The sequence below is a fragment of the Bos indicus x Bos taurus genome, chromosome 15 (genome assembly GCF_003369695.1).
Source record: "Bos indicus x Bos taurus breed Angus x Brahman F1 hybrid chromosome 15, Bos_hybrid_MaternalHap_v2.0, whole genome shotgun sequence".
Classification (NCBI taxonomy): Eukaryota; Metazoa; Chordata; class Mammalia; order Artiodactyla; family Bovidae; genus Bos; species Bos indicus x Bos taurus.
This window is the reverse complement of record NC_040090.1, coordinates 34467095-34491361: the sequence shown is the minus strand read 5'-3', so window position 1 is coordinate 34491361 and position 24267 is coordinate 34467095. Positions and strand designations below refer to the sequence as shown.

General features: G+C 37.9%; 2 pseudogenes; both read right to left on the bottom strand.

Moving 5' to 3' along the window:
* Positions 1-4066: 4066 nt before the first annotated feature.
* Positions 4067-5096, bottom strand: LOC113905576 (annotated as a pseudogene).
* Positions 5097-9204: 4108 nt separating this feature from the next.
* On the bottom strand, positions 9205-21334 carry LOC113904931 (annotated as a pseudogene).
* Positions 21335-24267: the final 2933 nt, after the last annotated feature.

The following is a 24267-nucleotide window of genomic DNA, read 5'->3' as shown; positions in this document are numbered from 1 at the left end:
ATGATTTTATGTAACAAACCCCCAATATACCTTATGCAGTATATATACCTACAATTTAAATATTTCATTTTCTTTCCTATCAAAAAACTTTCCTTTTGCTTCCACAAAATATGAATTTCTTATCTCTTTCAATACCTTAGTGTATTAAAGATTCTTTTGGTGACAAACAATAGAAATTACCTTTGGTTAGATAAAGAAAACAAAAAGCAGGATATTTCATGGTAACATTCCATGGATGTCATGAGAGCCAAGGATAATTTGAATATCTATATCTCAGGTAGGATTAAAGTCAGCCTTCTATAAGACCTCACCAGCAGGAATGGATGACCTCTTTATTGAATCTGGTGACACTATCTGGTCTTAGCTACAATATCTGTAGGATAAGATGCATAATTTCCCTATATTGGGTCAGATTATTCAACCTGGACCAAACAGTTATATCCCTTATTCTGATTTAATGGGGATGAAATTGTGTCAGGGCAATTCTGAAGAAAAGGAAAGTATGACAAGTGGTTTGGATTCTGTTCACTGGATTCATGTGGTGTGTTTATATTTAGCACATGCAATTGTCCTAGTTTAGCTCTTCCTACACTAAATATTCTTGCTAGCTGCATTCCATTGTATTAGGACAAACTTTATCATCTGTGAACTCGCATAACATAATTACTGCAAAGTAACTCCTTATCTCCACTAGAAAATATTCATCTCTTGATTTATATAGGAGCTAAAATATTTCTCTGGCATCAAACAGTAAACAAGTGCATCGTGAGCATAATAGAAATATATACATGGTCAAATGCTTGAAGCATTTTGACTGTCTTGAAAATATTTATATTGTTATAATTCTTTTTATAAATATATATGGCTGTTTCTAGGTATTCTGTGTAATCACATACTTATCCATGTTATAGGTTTTTTTTAAGGAAATTATGTTTTAATATTTATTCAATTGAATGAGTGAATGACTCATTCATGCTAATGAGTCATTGCGTTAGCTATGCATTAGCATTCATAGCAAATGAATGCTAATGAAGCATGCTAATGAAATATTTTGCAGCAACATTTTATATAGAAAAAAAAGCTAAATACTTTTAGATGGTAAACTGGATACTGATATCCTCTGCTCTGATTTTTTGCTTTGCTATCATGTTTTGCTACAAAGGGCTTTCTGCAGCATAAAGATGATCAATGCAAAGTCCAAATATTAACATTTGACACAATGAAAACAATATCACTGCATTTTTGCCTAATGATAGGGGATTGGAACACAATGATAAATTATTATTTGGCCTTCTAGATATCTTATAGATTCTTCAGGTAGGCAGAGAATGCTTTTAGAAGGCAAATAAATACTCATGACTTTATCAAACAATAAAAAGCAAAGACACCACTTTGCCAACAAAGGTCCATATAATCAAAGCCATGGTTTTTCCAGTAGTCATGTATGGATGTAAGAGTTGGACCTTAAAGAAGACTGAACACTGAAGAATTGATCTTTTCAAATTTAGTGCTGGAGAAGATTCTTGAGAGTCCCTTGGGCAGCAAGGAGATCAAATCAGTCAATCCTAAGGGAAATCAACCCTGAATAACTCATTGGAAGGACTGATGCTGAAGCTGAAGCTCCAATACATTGGCCACCTGATTTAACAGCCAACTCATTGGAAAAGACCCTGATGCTAGGAATGATCGAAATCAGAAGGAGAAAAGAACAGCAAGGGTGAGATGGTTGGATGTTTTCGCCTTTTCAATGAACATGAACTTTCACAAACTCCAGGAGATGTTGAGGAACAGGAAGGCCTGGTGTGCTGTAGTCCATGGGGTCACAAAGAGTCAGATACAACTTAACAACTCAACATTACTATATATTACAATATGAGTAAGAGTGCCTCAATTTATAAACCCATGTACAAATAAGATAGATGCTTAGATCATATTATTGTGAATTTAGGGAAGAACAAGAGGCCTTCCTCTTTCAATAGCACTATCTATTTGCTGGGAATTCAGCTTTCATTAAATTTTTAAAAACAAGATAGTATTCCTGTTCTCAATTCATTATACAAACTTGCGATCATAGCATAATAAAAAATGCTATTCATTCATTTGTTTATTCAATCACTCATGTCTTCACTGACTATATTTCACTGGAAGAGTTATCTTAATTTTGAGACTATGTGTTTTCTGAATGTTTTTAGTAAAGTATATTTTATGAATATAATGTAACTTATAGTACATCTTAAGAAACATTAGAGGTAATAATACATAAAGTCAAAAGTTGGCTTGCATATTTAGATATTCATTTGTATGTTTTTCTTTGTGAGTGAAATGAAAAGTCTAACATTCAACAGTTTAAATATATTTCTGTTAGCCAAAAAAATGATAAATTTTTTTCATTTTTTGGAGCAGAAGCATTATAATAGGTGTGTTCAGCAAGCAGACACTAAAAATATATTTTGAATTTGAAGGTTTTATAGAATGGCTATAGTTAAATGCTATTTATATGACATACAGCAGATGATAATGTTCACATTTTCTTCTAAAATTTATTTCTATTAATTTTATTTTTCTTATCTACTTCAGGAAATATTAACGAAGTCTGATGTTCATATATCTTGCTTTATTTTTACTTGATATCCCTTTGGTCAAAGTGAATATGCTGAAGAAGGGTAATTAGAAATAGAATTAAGAAATAGGATAAGGAGGGATGGGAACAGACATAATTGAATTTAAACTAGGCAAAAGAAATGTCATGTGAAGACATCCGTCACATGCTTGACATTTGAAATATAATTTTAAGTTAATAATACCTCTTTTGTTATATGAAATGTGGGCTCATGACAGGTGAAATCTTTCTCTCCAAGACTTTTTTAAAAATCTTGGAGAACTAGTTCTTCTATATCCAATGATTGATTCATTTATTAATCAATTATGCATTCAATAATTATTAAGTGCATAATTTAACCAACCTAGTGTTCATTCTCACAAGTAGCAAGCTACATGAGACACAGTTCCTATAGTAGATAAAGATCTGAGAAAACATATTACTTATTATTAAAACCAATATACATACTGAAAGTTATAAAGCATTCTTAAATCTTTTTTTTTCCTGCTTAATTTATTTGTCTTTGAAAAAGTGTAGACATGTGAATTAAGAAATTTCAATGAGAAGTATAAGTTTTTTATACAACTCTATGCATACATGAAAGTAGATCATTTGAGTTATATGAAAAGAGTTTGTATGCTAAAAGAGTCCTGGATAAAAAGATTTATATTTTGTTTCTTGCTATCACAAATGTAAGTGGTTATACCTTAGTGACTTAGAATTTTCACATTTGAATATTATATCCTAAATTATTCTTAGATACATTTAATCCAATGGATTATAAACCCTGACTTCACAAGACATTATCTCAGGGATTTCAAAAGGTTCTAAGTTGCAACTTTCTGAAAGATTAAAATTATTTCTGAAAATTAAGTAAAAACAAACAGACTATGAAGGTTGACTGTTTATATTCCTGGTGAAACTAAATTTCCTCAGAAAAGACTTAACACGTGTATAAAATTTTAAAATATGCTACTAATGCACCATGAAGATAGATAAAAGGCTGTGAGCTCTAATAAGCTCTTATATCAACATATGATTTTTTCAATCTTTAATATAGGAAACTTCAGCAGATTTATAAACACTTATGAGAAAGGTAATATAATAATCGTGGGCAAATACAGTATGTCAAGAAGCAAAAAAAAAAAAAAAAAGATTTAGAATACTCAGGGAAAATGTCATGGATGGGTAACCTTGAATCACAGTTAGGATTAGAAATGAGAGACAATAGATGGAAATGATTTCCAAAACTTCACTCCATCCAACAATTTCATACTTAAAGGAGATTTATGAAGCACATGCCAAGTCAGGCTTTATAATACCAGTGGACATCAATTCTCTCCTTTAGATCAACAGTCAGTTCTATTTCTCTTTATAAAGTAATCTTTTATTGGTAACTCTGGTGCCAACATGGAGTGTAGACATTCACTATATATTTTCACACTTAAGGTTGATGCCATCATTGACTTGAGGACATGTCTACATCACAGAAGAACTGATTCTTAGGGGGAAAAGCAGGTGGAGAATTCCTTGGCGGATCTTCTTGGTCTTCACACTATAGATGACTGGGTTGAGCACAGGTGGAACTAGCAGGTAGATATGAGCCATGAAGATGTGGATGAGGGGGGATGAGTGTTTAGCAAAACGATGGACAATAGAGAGCCCAATCATAGGCACATAAAGAATAAGTACAGCACAGATGTGGGATGCACATGTGTTGAAGGCCTTAAATCTCCCCTCCTGAGATGAAATTTTTAATACTGAGTCAAGGATGAAAACATAAGACACAAAAATACCCAGAGAGTCCATTCCCCACAGCAAAGATCAGAACTAACCCATAAATAACATTAAACTTAGTGTCAGCACAAGCAAGGCAGATCATGTCCTGATGTAGACAGTAAGAATGAGAAAGGATGTGAGAGTGGCAGAAGGGAAAGAAAGCTAGCCGGGATAGAAGTGGAATCATGGCAAAGGCACTTCTAAGCAGGGCTACAATTCCAATTTTAGTGATAAGTGTAGGAGTGAGAATGGTGGCATATCTTAGTGGGTGGCAGATGGCCACATATAGGTCAAGGGCCATGGCCAAGAGCACAGATGATTCAGTGAAGGAGAAAGTGTGAATGAAAACATTTGGACCACACAGGTATTGAACTGGATCTCCCTGGAAATGGACCACAGCACCCTGAAGAGTGATATCATTGTGGGCAAGGACATGCCCATGTCAGTGAGAGAAAGCATGGCCAAGAAGTAGTACATGGGCTCATGGAGCCTGGGGTCTGTCCAGACAACATGTAGGATAGTGGAGTTACCCATGACTCCAAGAAGGTAGAGGAGACAGAATGGGATGGAAATCCAGTGGTGAAATTCCTCATATCCAGGGATATCTGTGAGATAGAAGGTGGACGACAGGATATTGCTGGAGTTTGCAGTTTCCATAGGGCTTACTGTTAAACCACAATCCCGATTCACAATCACACTCCAGAGGGGAAACAAATGATAAGATCAGCACCTGTGTCACAAAAACAAACAAAACTTCAGTCTGTCCTATAATCTCTCCTAGATTCACCCTCACAGTTTTGCTTTGTTTTTATTCATTTCACTGCTGTCATCAATTACGGAAAACACTCAGTTTTATAACTATAAGGACTTTCCCTTCTCCTCAGATGAAGAACTATTAACAAGCTGTCTAAATATACACAATTTCCTTCTAAAGACACTGCCCGCAGAGCAGCACACACAAAACCATTGTAGATTACATTATTAATTTTATACTTTTCTTTTTTTAAAATTTTATTTTATTTTTAAACTTTACATAGTTGTATTAGTTTTGCCAAATATCAAAATGAATCCGCCACAGGTATACATGTGTTCCCCATCCTGAACCCTCCTCCCTCCTCCCTCCCCATACCATCCCTCTGGGTCATCCCCGTGCACTAGCCCCAAGCATCCAGTATCGTGCATTGAACCTGGACTGGCATCTCGTTTCATACATGATATTTTACATGTTTCAATGCCATTCTCCCAAATCTTCCCACCCTCTCCCTCTCCCACAGAGTCCATAAGATTGTTCCATACATCAGTGTCTCTTTTGCTGTCTCATACACAGGGTTATTGTTATTATCTTTCTAAATTCCATATATATGCGTTAGTACACTGTATTGGTATTTTTCCTTCTGGCTTACTTCACTCTGTATAATAGGCTCCAGTTTCATCCACCTCATTAGAACTGATTCAAATGTATTCTTTTTAATGGCTGAGGAATACTCCATTGTGTATATGTACCACTGCTTTCTTATCCATTCATCTGCTGATGGACATCTAGGTTGCTTCCATGTCCTGGCTATTAGAAACAGTGCTGCGATGAACATTGGGGTACACGTGTCTCTTTCAATTCTGGTTTCCTCAGTGTGTATGCCCAGCAGTGGGATTGCTGGATCATAAAGCAGTTCTATTTCCAGTTTTTTAAGGAATCTCCACACTGTTCTCCATAGTGGCTGTACTAGTTTGCATTCCCACCAACAGTGTAAGAGGGTTCCCTTTTCTCCACACCCTCTCCAGCATTTATTATTTGTAGACTTTTGGATCGCAGCCATTCTGACTGGTGTGAAATGGTATCTCATAGTGGTTTTGATTTGCATTTCTCTGATAATGAGTGATGTTGAGCATCTTTTCATGTGTTTGTTAGCCATCTGTATGTCTTCTTTGGAGAAATGTCTATTTAGATCTTTGGCCCATTTTTTGATTGGGTCATTTATTTTTCTAGAGTTGAGCTGTAGGAGTTGCTTATATATTTTTGAGATTAGTTGTTTGTCAGTTGCTTCATTTGCTATTATTTTCTCCCATTCTGAAGGCTGTCTTTTCACCTTGCTGATAGTTTCCTTTCATGTGCAGAAGCTTTTAAGGTTAATTAGGTCCCATTGGTTTATTTTTGGTTTTATTTTCAATATTCTGGGAGGTGGGTCATAGAGAATCCTGCTGTGATATATGTCAGAGAGTGTTTTGCCTATGTTCTCCTCTAGAAGTTTTATAGTTTCTGGTCTTATGTTTAGATCTTTAACCCATTTTGAGTTTATTTTTGTGTATGGTGTTAGAAAGTGTTCTAGTTTCATTCTTTTACAAGTGGTTGACCAGTTTTCCCAGCACCACTTGTTCAAGAGATTGTCTTTAATCCATTGTATATTCTTGCCTCCTTTGTCAAAGATAAGGTATCCATATGTGCGTGGATTTATCTCTGGGCTTTCTATTTTGTTCCATTGATCTATATTTCTGTCTTTGTGCCAGTACCATACTGTCTTGATATCTGTGGCTTTGTAGTAGAGCCTGAAGTCAGGTAGGTTGATTCCTCCAGTTCCATTCTTCTTTCTCAAGATCGCTTTGGCTATTCAAGGTTTTTTGTATTTCCATACAAATTGTGAAATTATTTGTTCTAGCTCTGTGAAGAACCCTGTTGGTAGCTTGATAGGGATTGCATTGAATCTATAAATTGCTTTGGGTAGTATACTCATTTTCACTATATTGATTCTTCCAATCCATGAACATGGTATATTTCTCCATCTATTAGTGTCCTCTTTGATTTCTTTCACCAGTGTTTTATAGTTTTCTATATATATAGGTCGTTAGTTTCTTTAGGTAGATATATTCCTAAGTATTTTATTCTTTCCGTTGCAATGGTGAATGGAATTGTTTCCTTAATTTCTCTTTCTGTTTTCTCATTATTAGTGTATAGGATTGCAAGGGATTTCTGTGTGTTGATTTTATATCCTGCAACTTTACTATAGTCACTGATTAGTTCTAGTAATTTTCTGGTGGAGTCTTTAGAGTTTTCTATGTAGAGGATCATGTCATCTGCAAATAGTGAGAATTTTACTTCTTCTTTTCCAATTTGGATTCCTTTTACTTCTTTTTCTGCTCTGATTGCTGTGGCCAAAACTATGTTGAATAGTAATGGTGAAAGTGGGCACCCTTGTCTTGTTCCTGACTTTAGAGGAAATGCTTTCAATTTTTCACCATTGAGGATAACGTTTGCTGTGGGCTTGTCATATATAGCTTTTATTATGTTGAGGTATGTTCCTTCTATTCCTGCTTTCTGGAGAGTTTTTACCATAAATGGGTGTTGAATTTTGTCAAAGGCTTTCTCTGCATCTATTGAGATAATCATCTGGCTTTCATTTTTCAATTTGTTAATGTGGTGTATTACATTGATTGATTTGTGGATATTGAAGAATCCTTGCATCCCTGGGATAAAGCCCACTTGGTCATGGTGTACGATCTTTGTAATATGTTGTTGGATTCTGATTGCTAGAATTTTGTTAAGGATTTTTGCATCTATGTTCATCAGTGATATTGGCCTGTAGTTTTCTTTTTTTGTGGCATCTTTGTCAGGTTTTGGTATTAGGGTGATGGTGGCCTCATAGAATGAGTTTGGAAGTTTACCTTCCTCTGCAATTTTTTGGAAGAGTTTGAGCAGGATAGGTGTTAGCTCTTCTCTAAATTTTTGGTAGAATTCAGCTGTGAAGCCATCTGGACCTGGGCTTTTGTTTGCTGGAAGATTTTTGATTACAGTTTCAATTTCTGTGCTTGTGATGGGTCTGTTAAGATTTTCTATTTCTTCCTGGTCGAGTTTTGGAAAGTTGTACTTTTCTAAGAATTTGTCCATTTCTTCCATGTTGTCCATTTTATTGGCATATAATTGTTGATAGTAGTCTCTTATCATCCTTTGTATTTCTGTGTTGTCTGCTGTGATCTCTCCATTTTCATTTCTAATTTTATTGATTTGATTTTTCTCCCTTTGTTTCTTGATGAGTCTGGCTAATGGTTTGTCAATTTTATTTATCCTTTCAAAGAACCAGCTTTTGGTTTTGTTGATTTTTGCTATGGTCTCTTTTGTTTGTTTTGCATTTATTTCTGCTCTAATTTTTAAGATTTCTTTCCTTCTACTAACTCTGGGGTTCTTCATTTCTTCCTTTTCTAGTTGCTTTAGGTGTAGAGTTAGGTTATTTATTTGACTTTTTTCTTGTTTCTTGAGGTGTGCCTGTATTGCTATGAACTTTCCCCTTAGGACTGCTTTTACCATGTCCCACAGGTTTTGGGTTGTTGTGTTTTCATTTTCATTCGTTTCTATGCAAATTTTGATTTCTTTTTTGATTTCTTCTGTGATTTGTTGGTTATTCAGCAGCGTGTTGTTCAGCCTCCATATGTTGGAATTTTTAATCATTTTTCTCCTGTAATTGAGATCTAATCTTACTGCATTGTGGTCAGAAAAGATGCTTGGAATGATTTCTATTTTTTTGAATTTACCAAGGCTAGCTTTATGGCCCAGGATGTGATCTATCCTGGACAAGGTTCCATGTGCGCTTGGAACAATCTTGCCCAGAGTTACTGGTCTTATGTGCTATGCTGTGCTTAGTCGCTCAGTCGTATCTGACTCTGGGACTGCATGAACTGTAGCCCTCCAGGCTCCTTTATCCACAGGGATTCTCCAGGCAAGAATAATAGAGTGGGTTACCATGCCAAAAGGGATCTTTCGAACCCAGGGATCAAACCCAAGTCCCCCACATAGCAGACAGATTCTTTACCATCTGAGCCACGAGGGAAGTCCACTGGTGTTATTTTAGCTGTGTAAAAAAAAAAAAAAAAATTACTGTCTACAATACTCCAGTATTCTTGCCTGGAGAATCCTGTGGACAGAGGAGCCTGGCAGGCTACAGTCCATGGGGTCACAAGAGTCGAACATGACTTAAAGACTAAAAAGAGAGAGAGAGACAATGACTTGTATAAATGTCTTCGTCTGAGCTTGATAGATTTTTCAGCAATACTTGAATATGCAAGGCATCATTACAGTATTCAGGCAAGATTGGTCAGGATGGTGCTTATTCTTACTAAACATAAGTTTGACTACATGATTGATACCCCAGGGATGGTATCCACGTATGCATGCTAACTGGCTTTAGTCAGGTCCAACTTTTTGAGGCCCTATGGACTGGGACCAGGCAGGCTCCTCTGTCCATGGGATTTTCCAGGCAAGAATACTGGAGACAGTTGTCATTTCCTGTCCAGGGGATCTTCTTTACCCAGATACAGAACCCACCTCTTAAGTCTCCTGCACTGGCCAATGGGTTCTTTATCACTAGTGCCACCTAGGGATTATATCTACATAGAGTCAACTCTAACATCAATATGTTCTGGGATGAGCATCCCCCTGAGGTAAATACAGGTTGAGATGATTTAGAAGAATATGTGGATTTTAAAACTTTTAATTATAAAATATATAATATATGGAATGTTAAGCAAACTATAATTGATTTTGAATCTGATTTAAAAGATTCTGAACATTCTTCCTCTTATGTTACAGAACTGATTAATCATTTAGAGACTAGTTTTTTTTTTTTCCTGTAAAAAATTACAAAACAATAGTTATAGGGATTGTTGAGAGATTGGAAACTTATCCATCAAATCAAAAATAAGAGAAAACAACAACAACAACAAAAATAAAATGCACAAAAAAGTGCCTACTGGCATCTGACCTTCACACTAAAACTTTTATGCTCAAATGAGAAAATATATCTTCCCCCACTAGATTCCAGGATTCCTTCTGTGGTCAAGAAAGAAATCTCTGTATTAAGAAAGGTGAGCCATTTCTCAAAACCCACTTGCTCATCAACTGCCCAGCCTCCATGCTCACCAAAATATTGGTTTAAGAATTTAAAGTCTATGTGACAAATTACCTTCCACTGTAAACTAATAAATCAGCATCTTCTGTCTTGGAAAGTCTTCTTTGATGTTCTGGGAAATGAAATCCCCTCAGTCTCCTCTAGTTCCATGTAAATACCCTTGATTACAGAAGATATTCCCCAAATTGTTTAATAATTTTCTAAGAAATGCAAGATCCATAATCAAGACATCCGATAAGTAAATTCTAGAAACAAATTCAATCTTCCTGACTGTTCATATTACACTTAAGTTCTACCCACTTACTGTATGAACTGATATTTCTTATGGTCCTGCTATTTAACTTCTCAAATTCCTGTCTATCTCCTCACCTTCCTGTCTAAAATTGCACTGGTTATTACTTTCAATGCTCAGATTTTCCAATATTATCCATTCTCTTTGTTGATTCTTTTCCAATTTCTATTCTATAATCAAAATTTTAAAATCTGGTTTTTATCTCACTGCTTAGTCAATTCAGACCATTTTTTGTTCTTTTATAAATGTTCTCTCCCTCTGACATGAAGTAGTAAACATGAAGTTTCATTGAAAACTGGAAGATACCTGATCTAGAGGTCATCTTTCATCATATCACTGACTTTTTTCTGAGGTTTTAAAGAGACAGAGATCTAACATCTCCCTTATGTAGAGTCTGTTTCTCTGGTTCTGCAATCACATTAACTTAAGTTATATTCTGGTTTCAAAGCTTACTCATTTTAATTTAGACAAAATGCCTCTTTTTCCTCTGTACCAAAGTTGCCTGCTCTGTAAACTGAAGATACTAATAGTTTGATGGGATATGCTAAGGTGAAGGAGATATTGTGTATGAAATACTTGGTACAGAGCCTTTTCTGTGATGATGATAGTGATGAAAATGAGAACAATGATGATGACATCAACAATGATGATGATAACAATAACAGCAACAACGACTGAAGTATAATGAGAGGAGGAAGACAAGGGGAGACTATTAATTACTCTCCTCTAGAGGAAACACCATGAGTGGCCATCTTACAAGTGACCTAGATGCTCTGAGAAGTAGAAAATGAACTATATCAGTTTAATTTCCTTCTCCTCCACTAAAATTTCAGTATAGCAAGAAATATGAATTGCTCCTTAGTATTTTTTTCTACCCAGAAATTCCTCTGATCATCATGATGAAACTACATATATACATTTCATTTTAATCAGTGCCAATATTTGGGGGTGGTAAGAAGAGTCCAAAATAGAATGAGAAATCTCACCAAGAGTAAGAATGAGATTTTGGGGACTTCAGTGACCTGGAGCCTGAGTGAACTGGAATCTTCAGTCAACTGGAATATGAGCAGTCACATTAGCATTCTGTTACCACAACATAAATATTCATTACTCTCCATATTCACTAGTATCTGGTTCATCTATTATTTCACAGCCCCCATGTTTTAGCTCCTGTTTGATTTGACAATCCAATACCTCTTTGTCCTGATACTGCAATCTCAAATTCATTCACATAGCTTTTGATATCTTCCACATCCCCAGAGAAGGAGGTAGAGTTAGGTAATAAATTTAAAAATCTGTAAATTTTGAGGTTTAGAACATAATTAATAGAGTGAGTGAAGTCGCTTAGTCATGTCCAACTCTTTGCGACCCCATGGACTGTAGCCTACCACGCTCCTCTGTCCATGGGATTTTCCAGGCAAGAGTACTGGAGTGGGTTGCCATTTCCTTCTCCAGAGGATCTTCCCGACCCAGGGATAGAACCTGGGTCTCCCACATTGTAGGCAGACACTTTACTGTCTGAGCCACCAGGGAAATTCTAAATTACAAACTTTTTTTTAATTTAAAGTTTTTAATTAATAGTTAATATCATGTTAAAAATCACTGATACATGGTATTAGAAGGGACCTGAAATGTTATCTGCTGTAATCCCACTCTTATTCTGGATTCCTCTTCTGTTATGTCTGGTAATATTCCTTTATGCTGTGTAAACAGTCATGCGCACTGACAGACAGGGGACTACTTGCCATGAAAGTCTAGGGTATATTCAGTTCAGTTCAGTTCAGTCGTGTCTGACTCTTTGCAACCCCATGAATCGCAGCACACCAGGCTTCCCTGTCCATCACAAACTCCTGGGGTTCACTCAGACTCAGGCAAGTTCTATCTGAAAAACCTATGTCTGGCTTGAATCCTCTGTCTATGGGTATGGACAATAAACATCTGGAGAAAGTATGTACTCTAATCACCTGAGAACCTCTTCCTTCTCAAACCATTCCCCTGGTCCTTCTTCTCACACTTTGGGTGTCTGCCCGGCTCTCTTTGATCTCTCAAGCCCCCTCTGTATTTTCCTATTACCTCCCAGTTTTACTTTTCCCAGTCAATACCTACTTGGTAGAATAGTTGCTCTTGTCATGAGTGACTGATCTAATTCTCAAGGAAAGAAGGATGAGTTAATAAGTCTTCCTCCAGTCCTTAGAGATGTGAGTCCCCATGAGAAATTCAAGACTGCACCTGTAACCCTGTTTGTGCCACCCTTGTAGTTTTTGGCCCTTTTCCAAATCCTCTGTTTTCTATTCCTTAAATCAGTCCTGAATATTCATTGGAAGGATTGATGCTGAAGCTGAAGCTCCAATACTTTGGCCACCTGATGTGAAAAACTGACTCATTGGAAAAGACCCTATGATAGGAAAGATTGAAGGCAGGAGGAGAAAGGGATGGTAGAGAATGAGATGGCTTGATGCCATTGCCAACTCGATGGACATGAATTTGAGCCAGTTCCAGGAGTTGCTGATGGTCAGGGAAGCCTGATGTGCACAGCCCATGGGGATGCAGAGTTGGACATGACTGAGCAACTAACACACACATAGCCTTCTTGCCTTTGCATTCCCAAGCTGCATTATCAGTGCAGTTCACTTGCTCAGTCGTGTCTGACTCTTTGTGATCCCTGGGACTGTAGCCTGCCAGGCTTCTCTGGCCATGGAATTCTATAGGCAAGAATACCAAAGTAGATTGCCATTCTCTTCTCCAGAGGAACTTCCCAACCCAGGAATAGAACCCTGGTATCCTACATCGTAGGCAGATTCTTTACCATTTGAGCTACAGGCAAAGAACCATGAAGGTTATAGAGAGTCTCAAATATTGATCGCCTCAATATCTGGAACAAATGTGGTAGTGCAACATGTGATGAAATAGTAGCTTGTATCCAGAATATAGCTGGCTAATAAAGATGTTGGGCTTCCCAGGTGGCTCAGTGGTAAAGAATCCACTGGCCAATACAGGAGATGCAGGTTTGATTTCTGGGTTGGGGAGATCCCCTGGAGTAGGAAATGACAACCCACTTGTATTCTTGCCTGGAAAATTCCATGGACAGAGGAGCCTCGGGGGCTACAGCATACAGAGTCACAAAGAGTCGGATAAAATGAGTCACTGACAGGCATTCATGCATGTGATAAAGAATGTTAGCTATGGAGTAGCCAATGAGAAGAACTTATTAAGGACTTAAACTGTTGTGGGACATAGAATCTACAACTTAAAGGCTGGGAATGACTCTAGTTCAGTTCTGTTACCAAATACTAGATAAAAATGAAACACTTATGTGAGTCAACTCCCTCAAAACTATTACAATACAAAATATGTGAGAAATGTCTATTAACTTCCACTCAATTTTGCTGTACTCTTAAAATTATGATAAAAAAATAAAGTGTATTTGAAAGATCATAAACAATAAAGTCAATGTGATCACTCAAATCTTGATTCTCTGGAGTGGTACTTTCTTCACTGTGTCATTGAGCTCTTCCTGTGAATAGATTATATACATTGGATCAGACTATGAAGAGAAGCTTTCACTCAATGAATAAGGTTCCCTATGTCTGTCAACAATATTGACTTCTAAATGTCTATTGGTAATTATACCATGCAGCAGGGTTGGTATGTGGACTACTCAGGGTGAATAAAACTGTGCCCACCAACAATACTGACATTTAAATGCTTAGTACAGGAACTCTTTTAAAAATGTGTTCTACTTTTAATCTTTGCAATTCTGGTCTTGAGACTGGTAATATTGGTTTAATTATAAGTCTTAACACTATCACTGATTCACTCAACTAAGATATTGTAGATTGCACATATTTCATGGCTTAGTAATCTTCCAGTATTTAAGATACCCATTGAGAACTGACTCTCTCAGGAATTGAAAATAGAAGTAATTATGTAAATAGAAGCAACAGCTTTCATATGAAAAATTACTTATTAAGAAATTCACCATCTACTAATAGTGCATGAAAATACTGGCTATTTCTGTCATCACTAGAAACCCTTTGCAACTCCAAATTAACACAGCTCTTTTTTAAATTACCAGAAAACAATTTGAATTTACCTGATTTCATTGGCACCAGATGCCTTATACTTTTCCTATACTTACTTTTTAAATATGAACTTAAATCACTTTGACGTCATCTAAGCTTGATATGATCAAATATCCCAAATTCAGAGGATTATTAGTTGGTGCAACCATATTACTTTATCATGAGGTCTATATATTTCTCATGTATAAAATAGAGGGAAATAAACAATTTCAACCTCTCATTGTTGAATTCTTTGGCAACCTAGGTGTAAGCTCAATTATAAATGATTCATTCTGATGATGAGAAGGTAATGGACAAATGTTCACATTAACGAGTATATAGAGAGCACGGCAACGGCACCCCACTCCAGTACTCTTGCCTGGAAAATCCCATGAATGGAGGAGCCAGGTGGGCTGCAGTCCATGGGATCTCTAAGAGTCAGACACGACTGAGCGACTTCACTTTCACTTTTCACTTTCATGCATTGGAGAAGGAAACGGCAACCTACTCCAGTGTTTTTGCCTGGAATATCCCAGGGATGGGGCAGCCTGGTGGGCTGCCATCTATGGGGTTGCACAGAGTCAGACACGACTGAAGTGACTTAGCAGAGAGCACTACCTAGACCACAAAGCCTGAGAGTAGATACAACTATGAAAGGAAGACCGGTTGCTCTGATTACAGGAAGAAGGGCAACCTTAAGCTCTTTTCCAGATCTGCTATGTTCTGTCCCCTGACCACAGTGAGTTGCCTCAACAGGCCACTTTGCCCTCTGACTTCTGGTTTGATTTGATCAACAACAGAAATGGCACAAAACAGGAATACAGAAAAACATACAGCTGGAGGGTTTACTCCCTTGATTCCCCACCAACCCTCACTATGGCTTCCTCATGGTGGCTGCATCTCTCTACAGAAAGGGAAAACTCATGCTGAGTGTCCTCTATATCCTTCCTGTCCCTTCCATATTTTGGTAAATACCTTTTTTTTTTTCTTGACACTTTAGGACTAGTGTTTGCAGCAAATTACCTTCTGTAATACTATAATACATACATCATCTATATATTTATAAGACATACAAATAAATATCTCTTTTTGGTTTTCATAAATCCTGCACACATATTTTCAGTAACCCCCTGATGCTTTTATCAAAGTCTTTATGCAGTTTGAGAATGACTTTTCTTCCCCTGCTGCTGCTGCTAAGGCGCTTCAGTCATGTCCAACTCTGTGTGACCCCATAGATGGCAGCCCACCAGGCTCCCCCGTCCCTAGGATTCTCCAGGCAAGAACACTGGAGTGGGTTGCCATTGCCTTCTCCAATGCATGAAAGTGAAAAGTGAAAGTGAAGTCACTCAGTCGCGTCTGACTCCTAGCGACCCCATGGACTGCAGCCTACCAGACTCCTCTGTCCATGGCATTTTCCAGGCAAGAGTACTGGAGTGGGCTGCCATTGCCTTCTCTGTTTCTTCCCCTAATAGAACCTTAATTAATACAAAGGAGAAATTTGTACCTTATATATATGTGTATGCCTTCTGTCAATTTCTATCTCTGTCTCTGGTTTATCATCATGACTATTCACAAGCTTATTATATAGTCAAGATTTAATATGTGCAATTATCATTTTTTAATAAGAAGCTTAATGTTCATTTCTTGGTTAATCAGACCAAAAAGTTGCTTTTTCTTCCAAAATTGGGGGATTCAACTCAAGAACATCAGCTTCCCAAGTGTAAGAGAGAAAGCTTCAGGTAAATCTTCGCATATTTAGTTTTTCTACATATAACAAGGAGAAAAAACTGTGACTAATGAAGAGTAAGGAGAGGACAGAGTGCAAGTAAGCCTACATATGAGGGAGAAAAGAAGACCCTTTTAGAAAGGGATGTTAAACAAATTCCTTAATAGGCAAAGAAAATATGACAGGTTTGCCCTGGAGCTCAGCCTGCACATAGTTAGGATGAAGAAATAATGCTACCATCATGTGCAAATCTTAACAGCACTTTTTAAAAATTCTTTTTGGTATTCTCCAGTGTTCAGTGACTCATTTTGGTAAAAAAAATCTGTCCTCTTATCTGATTTAATTTTAAGGTATATTTTTGCAGAATTTTTTCTGTTTTCAATTCATTTGGAACTGCAGAGTTTGTTGTCTATTGTAATTCTTCTTCTTGAGTTTATGTTACTTTTTAAAATAATTTTTGAAAACTATGGTTCTGTATAGTTTGATTTTTAAAGTTACTTTCTGTATTTTTCTGCTTTTCAATTATCTAGCCATTGTTGTTCAGTCTCACAGTTGTGTTTGACTCTTTTTGACCCCATGGACTGCAGGCTTCCCTGGCCTTGACTATCTCTTGGAATTTGCTCAAACTCATGTCCATTGAGTTGGTGATGCCATCCAACCATGTCATCTTTTGTCACCCTCTTCTCCTCCTATCTTCAATTTTTCCCAGCATCAGGGTCTATTCTAATGAGTCAGTTTTTTGCATCAGGTGGCCAAAAGTATTGGAGCTTCAGCTTCAGCATCAGTTCTTCCAATGAATATTCCAGCCATACCCTTGCATAAAATATTTAATTATTATTTTTGCTTCCCATAATTTAACAAAGCAGGGGTGTTGGGGTGCTTTAAAATAGTGTTTGTACAAAAATTATTAGTTAGCATTCTCTTTAAAATTCTCCAATTGCCTGGATCCATTTTGATTCTTTCATTAAAATGTGTACTTTAAGCTTAGCTGTTGAAAATGTCTTTCTTCTTATTTTCCAGGCAATTGTGAGAGACAGCAAAGGGTGGTGGGCAGTTACAATTCATGGTGATCTGGAGGGAATCTCTCTTGCTTTATTTTTGTTCAAGTTTCTGCAAATGTTAGTTCAGTTCAGTTCAGTCACTCAGTCGTGCCCGACTCTTTGTGACCCCATGAACCACAGCACGCCAGGCCTCCTTGTCCATCACCAACACCTGGAGTCCACCCAAACCCATGTCTATCGAGTTGGTGATGCCATCCAATCATTTCATCCTCTGTCGTCCCTTTCTCCTCCTGCCCTCAATCTTTCCCAGCATCAGGGTCTTTTCCAATGAGTCAGCTCTTCACATCAGGTGGCCAAAGTATTGGAGTTTCAGCTTCAACATCAGTCCTTCCAATGAACACCCAGGACTGATTTCTTTAGAATGGACTGGTTGGATCTCCTTGCAGGCCAAGGGACTCTCAAGAGTCTTCTCCAACACCACAGTTCAAAAGCATCAATTCTTTTGCGCTCAGGTTTCTTTATATTCCAACTCTCACATCCATACATGACTACTGGAAAAACCATAGGCTTGACTAGACTGAACTTTGTTGACAAAGTAATGTCTCTGCTTTTTAATATGTTGTCTAGGTTGGTCATAACGTTCCTTCCAAGGAGTAAGCATTTTTTAATTTCATGGCTGCAATCACCATATGCAGTGGTTTTGGAGGCCCCCTAAAATAAAGTCTAACACTGTTTCCACTGTTTCCCCATCTATTTCCCATGAAGTGATGGAACCAAATGCCATGATCTTAGTTTTCTGAATGTTGAGCTTTAGGCCACCATTTTCACTCTCATCTTTCACTTTCATCAAGAGGCTCTTTAGTTCTTCTTCACTTTCTGCCATAAGGGTGGTGTCATCTGCATATCTGAGGTTATTGACATTTCTCTCAGCAATCTTGATTCCAGTTTGTGCTTCCTCCAGCCCAGTGTTTATCGTGATGTACTCTACATATAAGTTAAATAAGCAGGGTGACAATATACAGCCTTGACGTACTCCTTTTCCTATTTGGAACCAGTCTGCCCATGTTCAGTTCAGTCAGTTGCTCAGTCGTGTCCGACTCTTTGCGATCCCATGAATCGCAGCTCGCCAGGCCTCCCTGTCTATCACCAACTCTCGGAGTTCACTCAGACTCACGTCCATTGAGTCACTGATGGCCATCCAGCCATTTCATCCTCTGTCATCCCCCTCTCTTCCTGTCCCCAATCCCTCCCAGCATCAGAGTCTTTTCCAATGAGTCAACTCTTCGCATAAGGTGGCCAAAGTACTGGAGTTTCAGCTTTAGCAACATTCCTTCCAAAGAAATCCCAGGGCTGATCTCCTTCAGAATGGACTGGTTGGAACTCCTTGCAGTCCAAGGGACTCTCAAGAGTCTTCTCCAACACCACAGTTCAAAAGCATCAATTCTTTGGCGCTCGGCCTTCTTCACAGTCCAACTCTCACATCCATACATGACCACAGGAAAAACCATAGCCTTGACTAGATGAACCTTTGTTGGCAAAGTAATGTCTCTGCTTTTGAATATGCTATCTAGGTTGGTCATAACTTTCCCTCCAAGAAGTAAGGATCTTTTAATTTCATGGCTGCAGTCACCATCTGCAGTGATTTTGGAACCCCCCAAAAAATAAAGTCTGACACTGTTTCCATTGTTTCCCCATTTATTTCCCATGAAGTGATGGGACCAGATGCCCTGATCTTCGTTTTCTGAATGTTGAGCTTTAAGCCAACTTTTTCACTCTCCTCTTTCACTTTCATCATGAGGCTTTTTAGTTCCTCTTCTCTTTCTGCCATAAGGTGGTGTCATCTGCATATCTGAGGTTATTGATATTTCTCCCGGCAATCTTGATTCCATCTTGTGTTTCTTCCAGTCCAGCATTTCTCGTGATGTACTCTTCATATAAGTTAAATAAGCAGGGTGACAATATACAGCCTTGATGTACTCCTTTTCCTATTTGGAACCAGTCTCTTGTTCCATGTCCAGTTCTAACTGTTGTTTCCTGACCTGCATACAAATTTTTACACAGGCAGATCAGGTGGTATTAGACTTAATAAGAGTGTACATTAACCAAAGGATTTTTACTTTTTTTCTACCCCATTTCATGAGTAGAGAGCCCCTTTTGTGTAAAGTCTGGATTTGTCTTGTGAGTTTTCTCCACTGATGAAAAGTATGTCTAGCTTTTTTACTGTCTAGCTTTTTTTCTGAAAATCATTTGAGTAGATGTAAAGGAGATAAATGCAATATTTTCATTTATCACATCTCTAAAATAAAATATTCATTTGATTATTATGTGAATTAAAATATGGAGAATGAAGTCTAATTTGCCTCAATGGAAACAAAATGTACCTAGCTATCAACACCTACTGTACTCTATATTATCTCTTTTTCCTTTGAATAGTTAACTTGTCTATCTTAGTTTTAACATGGAAACTTGATTTTATCTTAAAATCTAAATGGAAAATATCACCATAAAATAGCTGAATGAAATAAATTCCCTCTTACTAAATCTCCTGACACAAAGATTTTGAGATGATATAAAGCAAGGAAGTAATGATAGAAATAAGTACACTTATTTTTCTTGAGGTGACATGTAGAAATTATTGACTATCATGGAACTATATGTACAAAATGTGTCTAAGAATTTCTGACAGATTATCTTCAGGATGAAGAAAATGAATGTAAAGGTTGAAAGGGGATCATATGTCTTCTAAGTGTGAGCAAGCCTGATCGTTTTGGATAATAATATCCCTAAGAAGCCTTTGGAGAGGGCAATGGCACCCCATTCCAGTACTCTTGCCTGGAAAATCCCATGGATGGAGGAGCCTGGAAGGCTGCAGTCCATGGGGTCGCTGACGGTCGGACACGACTGAGTGACTTCACTTTGACTTTTCACTTTCATGCATTGGAGAAGGAAAAGGCAACCCACTCCTGTGTTCTTGCCTGGAGAATCCCAGGGACAGGGGAGCCTGGTGGGCTGCCGTGTATGGGGTCACACAGAGTCAGACATGACTGAAGGGACTTAGCAGCAGCAGCAGGAAGCCTTGGCAAATCTGTTTTTTCTTGATGCTATAAATAATTGGGTTGAGAATTGGTGGAACTAACAGGTAAATATCTGCCATGGTAATATGAATAACGGGAGAGGAATGTTTTACAAAACGATTCACTAAGGACAACCCTATCATTGGCACATATAGAATGAGCACAGCACAAATATAGGAGACACATGTACTGTGGGCTTTGAGTTTCCCTCCCTGGGATGCAGTGTGCAACATGGAGCAGAGGATGAGAGCATAAGATAAAAAGATTCCTAGAGAATCTACACCCCAATAAAATGCAACAACAAACAAGCCATACAAAACATTGAATGAGATGTCAGAACAGGCCAATAGGATGACATCTTGATGTTAGCAGAAGGAATGGGAGATAACATGGGAGTGACAGAAAGAAAATGTGGGGATACGAACAAGAACAACAGGGAGGACAGTGGAGCATCTGATTACAATGAAGACCCCTATGTAGACAACGTGTTGTGGGGTAAGTTTGCTGGAATACCTCAAAGGATCGCAGATGGCAACATAGCGGTCAAAAGCCATGGCTAGAAGCACAACTTATTCCATTAGAGAAAAAGTGTGAATAAAATACATCTGGGCTTCACAAGTATTCATCTCAATCTCTTTAGCATCAAACCAGAAGGTTCTCAGTACTGTGGGCAGGGTGGAGATGCACATGCCCATGTCCGTGAGGGACAGCATGGCCAGGAAGTAGTACATGGGCTCATGGAGACTCTTGTCAGTGTGGATGATGTGAAGAACTGTACAGTTGCCCACTATTCCAATCAGATAGAACACACAAAAGGGGATGGAAATAAAGTGTTGAACATCCTTGCAGCCAGGAATCCCAGAGAGGTAGAATGAAGCCAACTGTTCAATACTTGAATTAGAGCTTGTCATGAGACTGTCCCACAGAGCCATTTTTCTACCACAAAAATGTGAACTCCTAAAAGGAATAACACACAATCCTAAAGCATTCATTTTCTCTGACAAGGATACTAGGTTGAAACATTTTATAATGTATGACATAAAAAGTTAAAGCAATGAATGAGTGGATTTATTTTAACCAATAGATAAAGCCCACAGGAATAATCAAGTAACACTATAAGATATGAACTGTCCAGCAAGTGTGCATAGTTGAAAGAGGCACACAGACTGGCCCTCAAACTGGTTTAAATGGGAATCAGATCCAAAATCTTCCAAGGGTAAATAGGGTTGACCTAATTTACAGTCTCAGAGAAGGCAATGGCACCCCACTCCAGTACTCTTGCCTGGAAAATCCCATGGACAGAGGAGCCTGGAAGGGTGCAGTCCACAGGGTCACTGAGGGTTGGATGCGACTGAGCGACTTCACTTTCACTTTTCACTTTCAGGCATTGGAGAAGGAAATGGCAACCCACTCCAGTGTTCTTGCCTGGAGAATCCCAGGGACGGGGAAGCCTGGTGGGCTGTCGCCTATGGGGTCACACAGAGTCGGACACAACTGAAGCGACTTAGCAGCAGCAGCAGCAGCAGCAATTTACAGTCTAGAGTATTTGGAATTTGGTTTCTCTTTCATATTCTCTACCAAGGTTTCTTTATGTACTTACCCTGAAATGATCCCTCAGGTGGTAATGAATCTGCCTGCAGTGTGGGAGATCCTGGTTCAATCCCTGGGTCAGGATGTCAGGAAAATCCCTTGGAGAATGCAATGGCAACCACTCCAGTATTCTTGCCTGGAGAATTCCATGGACAGAGGTACAGTCCATTGGGTTGCAAAGACTAACAGTAATACCCTGCAATGAAGCAAGAGTTTTATTTAAGTGAATTTCCATTATTTGTTCCACTGATAATAATTGATATGAGAGTTATGTTAGTTTGTTGATCGATCCCTTTTATTGTCACTGGAATTCACAAGTTTTCTGATGTTGCCATCTATGGACATGGTCTTTGGCCATCTCTGAAAACTACAAGAAAAATATCAACCATCACAGTCTCATCATCCCTAGATATTAGAATGATATTAACTCACCCACAGACTGCGATTCAGTGGTCCACTATAATTGCAATAACATAATTCATTCTCTTGATGTTTTTGTTTTGCTCCTCTGCTCATTGTTTTAATGTACTTCATGGAAAAAGATAACAAGCCTTGTCCCACAATATTGTATAGACAATTAAATTATTTATAAAAATGCTTACCACAGTCCCCCTTAATTTTGAATTTTTACATTATGGTAATCATATTTGTACCATAAAGTATCTCAGTGATGTGAACAGAAAGAAATATTATAGATATGTAAATGGAGGCTTAGGGACTCGAATGGTTTGCCCAATACTCCATAAGTACAATAACAGCTTTAATGGATATCAGTTTTAGGGTTCTGCTCATGTGGATGGTGATTTCCCAGAACAGTGGCTAACCCATCTACATGGTTGCTGCAGTTATGTGACTGGCTTGGTCAATGTTTGAAGATTCAGTCATATGCCTGACATCATGTGCTATTCCTAATGCCACAATGATATTAAAATAAACAACAACAACAAATCAGTTCCCTCAGACATTTAAATCCATCACTACTTAACTAGTCTATATGTTTACTGCCAGGCTGTCTGTCACAACAGCCATATAGCATCTTAGGTATATTACCAAATCCCCTGAAATTTCATCATCTGGGCTTTTTTCTGCATGATTCAATGGCTCTTTCATGAGTAGTTCAGTTCAGTTCAGTCACTCAATCACGTCCGACTCTTTGTGACCTCATGGACTGCAGTGTGTCAGGCTTCCCTTTCCATCACCAACTTCTGGAGCCTACTCAAACTCATGGCCATTGAATTGGTGATGCCATCTGACCATCTCATGCTCTGTCGTCCCCTTCTCCTCCTGCCTTCAATCTTTCCCAGCATCAGGGTCTTTTCCAAAGAGTCAGTTCTTCACATCAGGAGGCCCAAGTATTGGAGTTTCAGCTTCAGCATTAGTCCTTCCAATGGATACTCAGGATGATCTCCTTTAGGATGGACTTGTTGGATCTCCTTGTTGTCCAAGGGACTCTCAAGAGTCTTCTCCAACATCACAGTTCAAAAGCATCAATTCTTTGGTGCTCAGCTTCCTTTATAGTCCAACTCTCACTTCCATATATGACTACTGGAAAAAAACACAACTTTGACTAGATAGACCTTTGTTGGCAAAGTAATGTCTCTTGTTTTTGATATGCTGTCTAGTTTGGTCATCACTTTTCTTCCAAGGAACAAGTGTCTTTTAATTTCATGAGTAGAGATTTCTCTTACTAACACAGATCTTTTCATAGCTTAAGAAAAACAGACACTATTATTCAATTCCTTAAGTTTTATTCATGAAAAATATTCAGGTCCTAATATCTAAGAGAACTTTTAGAATCTTAAAATGATTTGTGTATTTATTATCTTTTTTAAGCCACTAAATATTTATATGAGATCAACATGCATTGCCCTTTGTTATTCAAATCCACTAACATGTCCTCTTGTTTTGATGCCCAAAATATTTTAACTTATTCACTTTTGCTGTTTACCACTGTCATGATTTCTCTTCTAAACTATTTTATTAGCCACTTATCTCATCTAATACTTTCCACTTTTGTGTCATTCCCCTCAAACCAAATCTCCTTAGAGCAGTGAATTTTTAAAGACATAAACAAGTTAGTTCATTTCTGTGTTTAAAATATATTAAATGACCTACTGATCTCTGAATGAAAGGGAAGCCATTTCAGTACTTATAAGCTCCTTCTTCCGTGTGTATGGAAAAAGAGAGGTGGATTATACGTGTGATTTTTCCCTTGCTCCCTTCCCTGTCCATCTTTGTGCTCTCATTCTCAAAT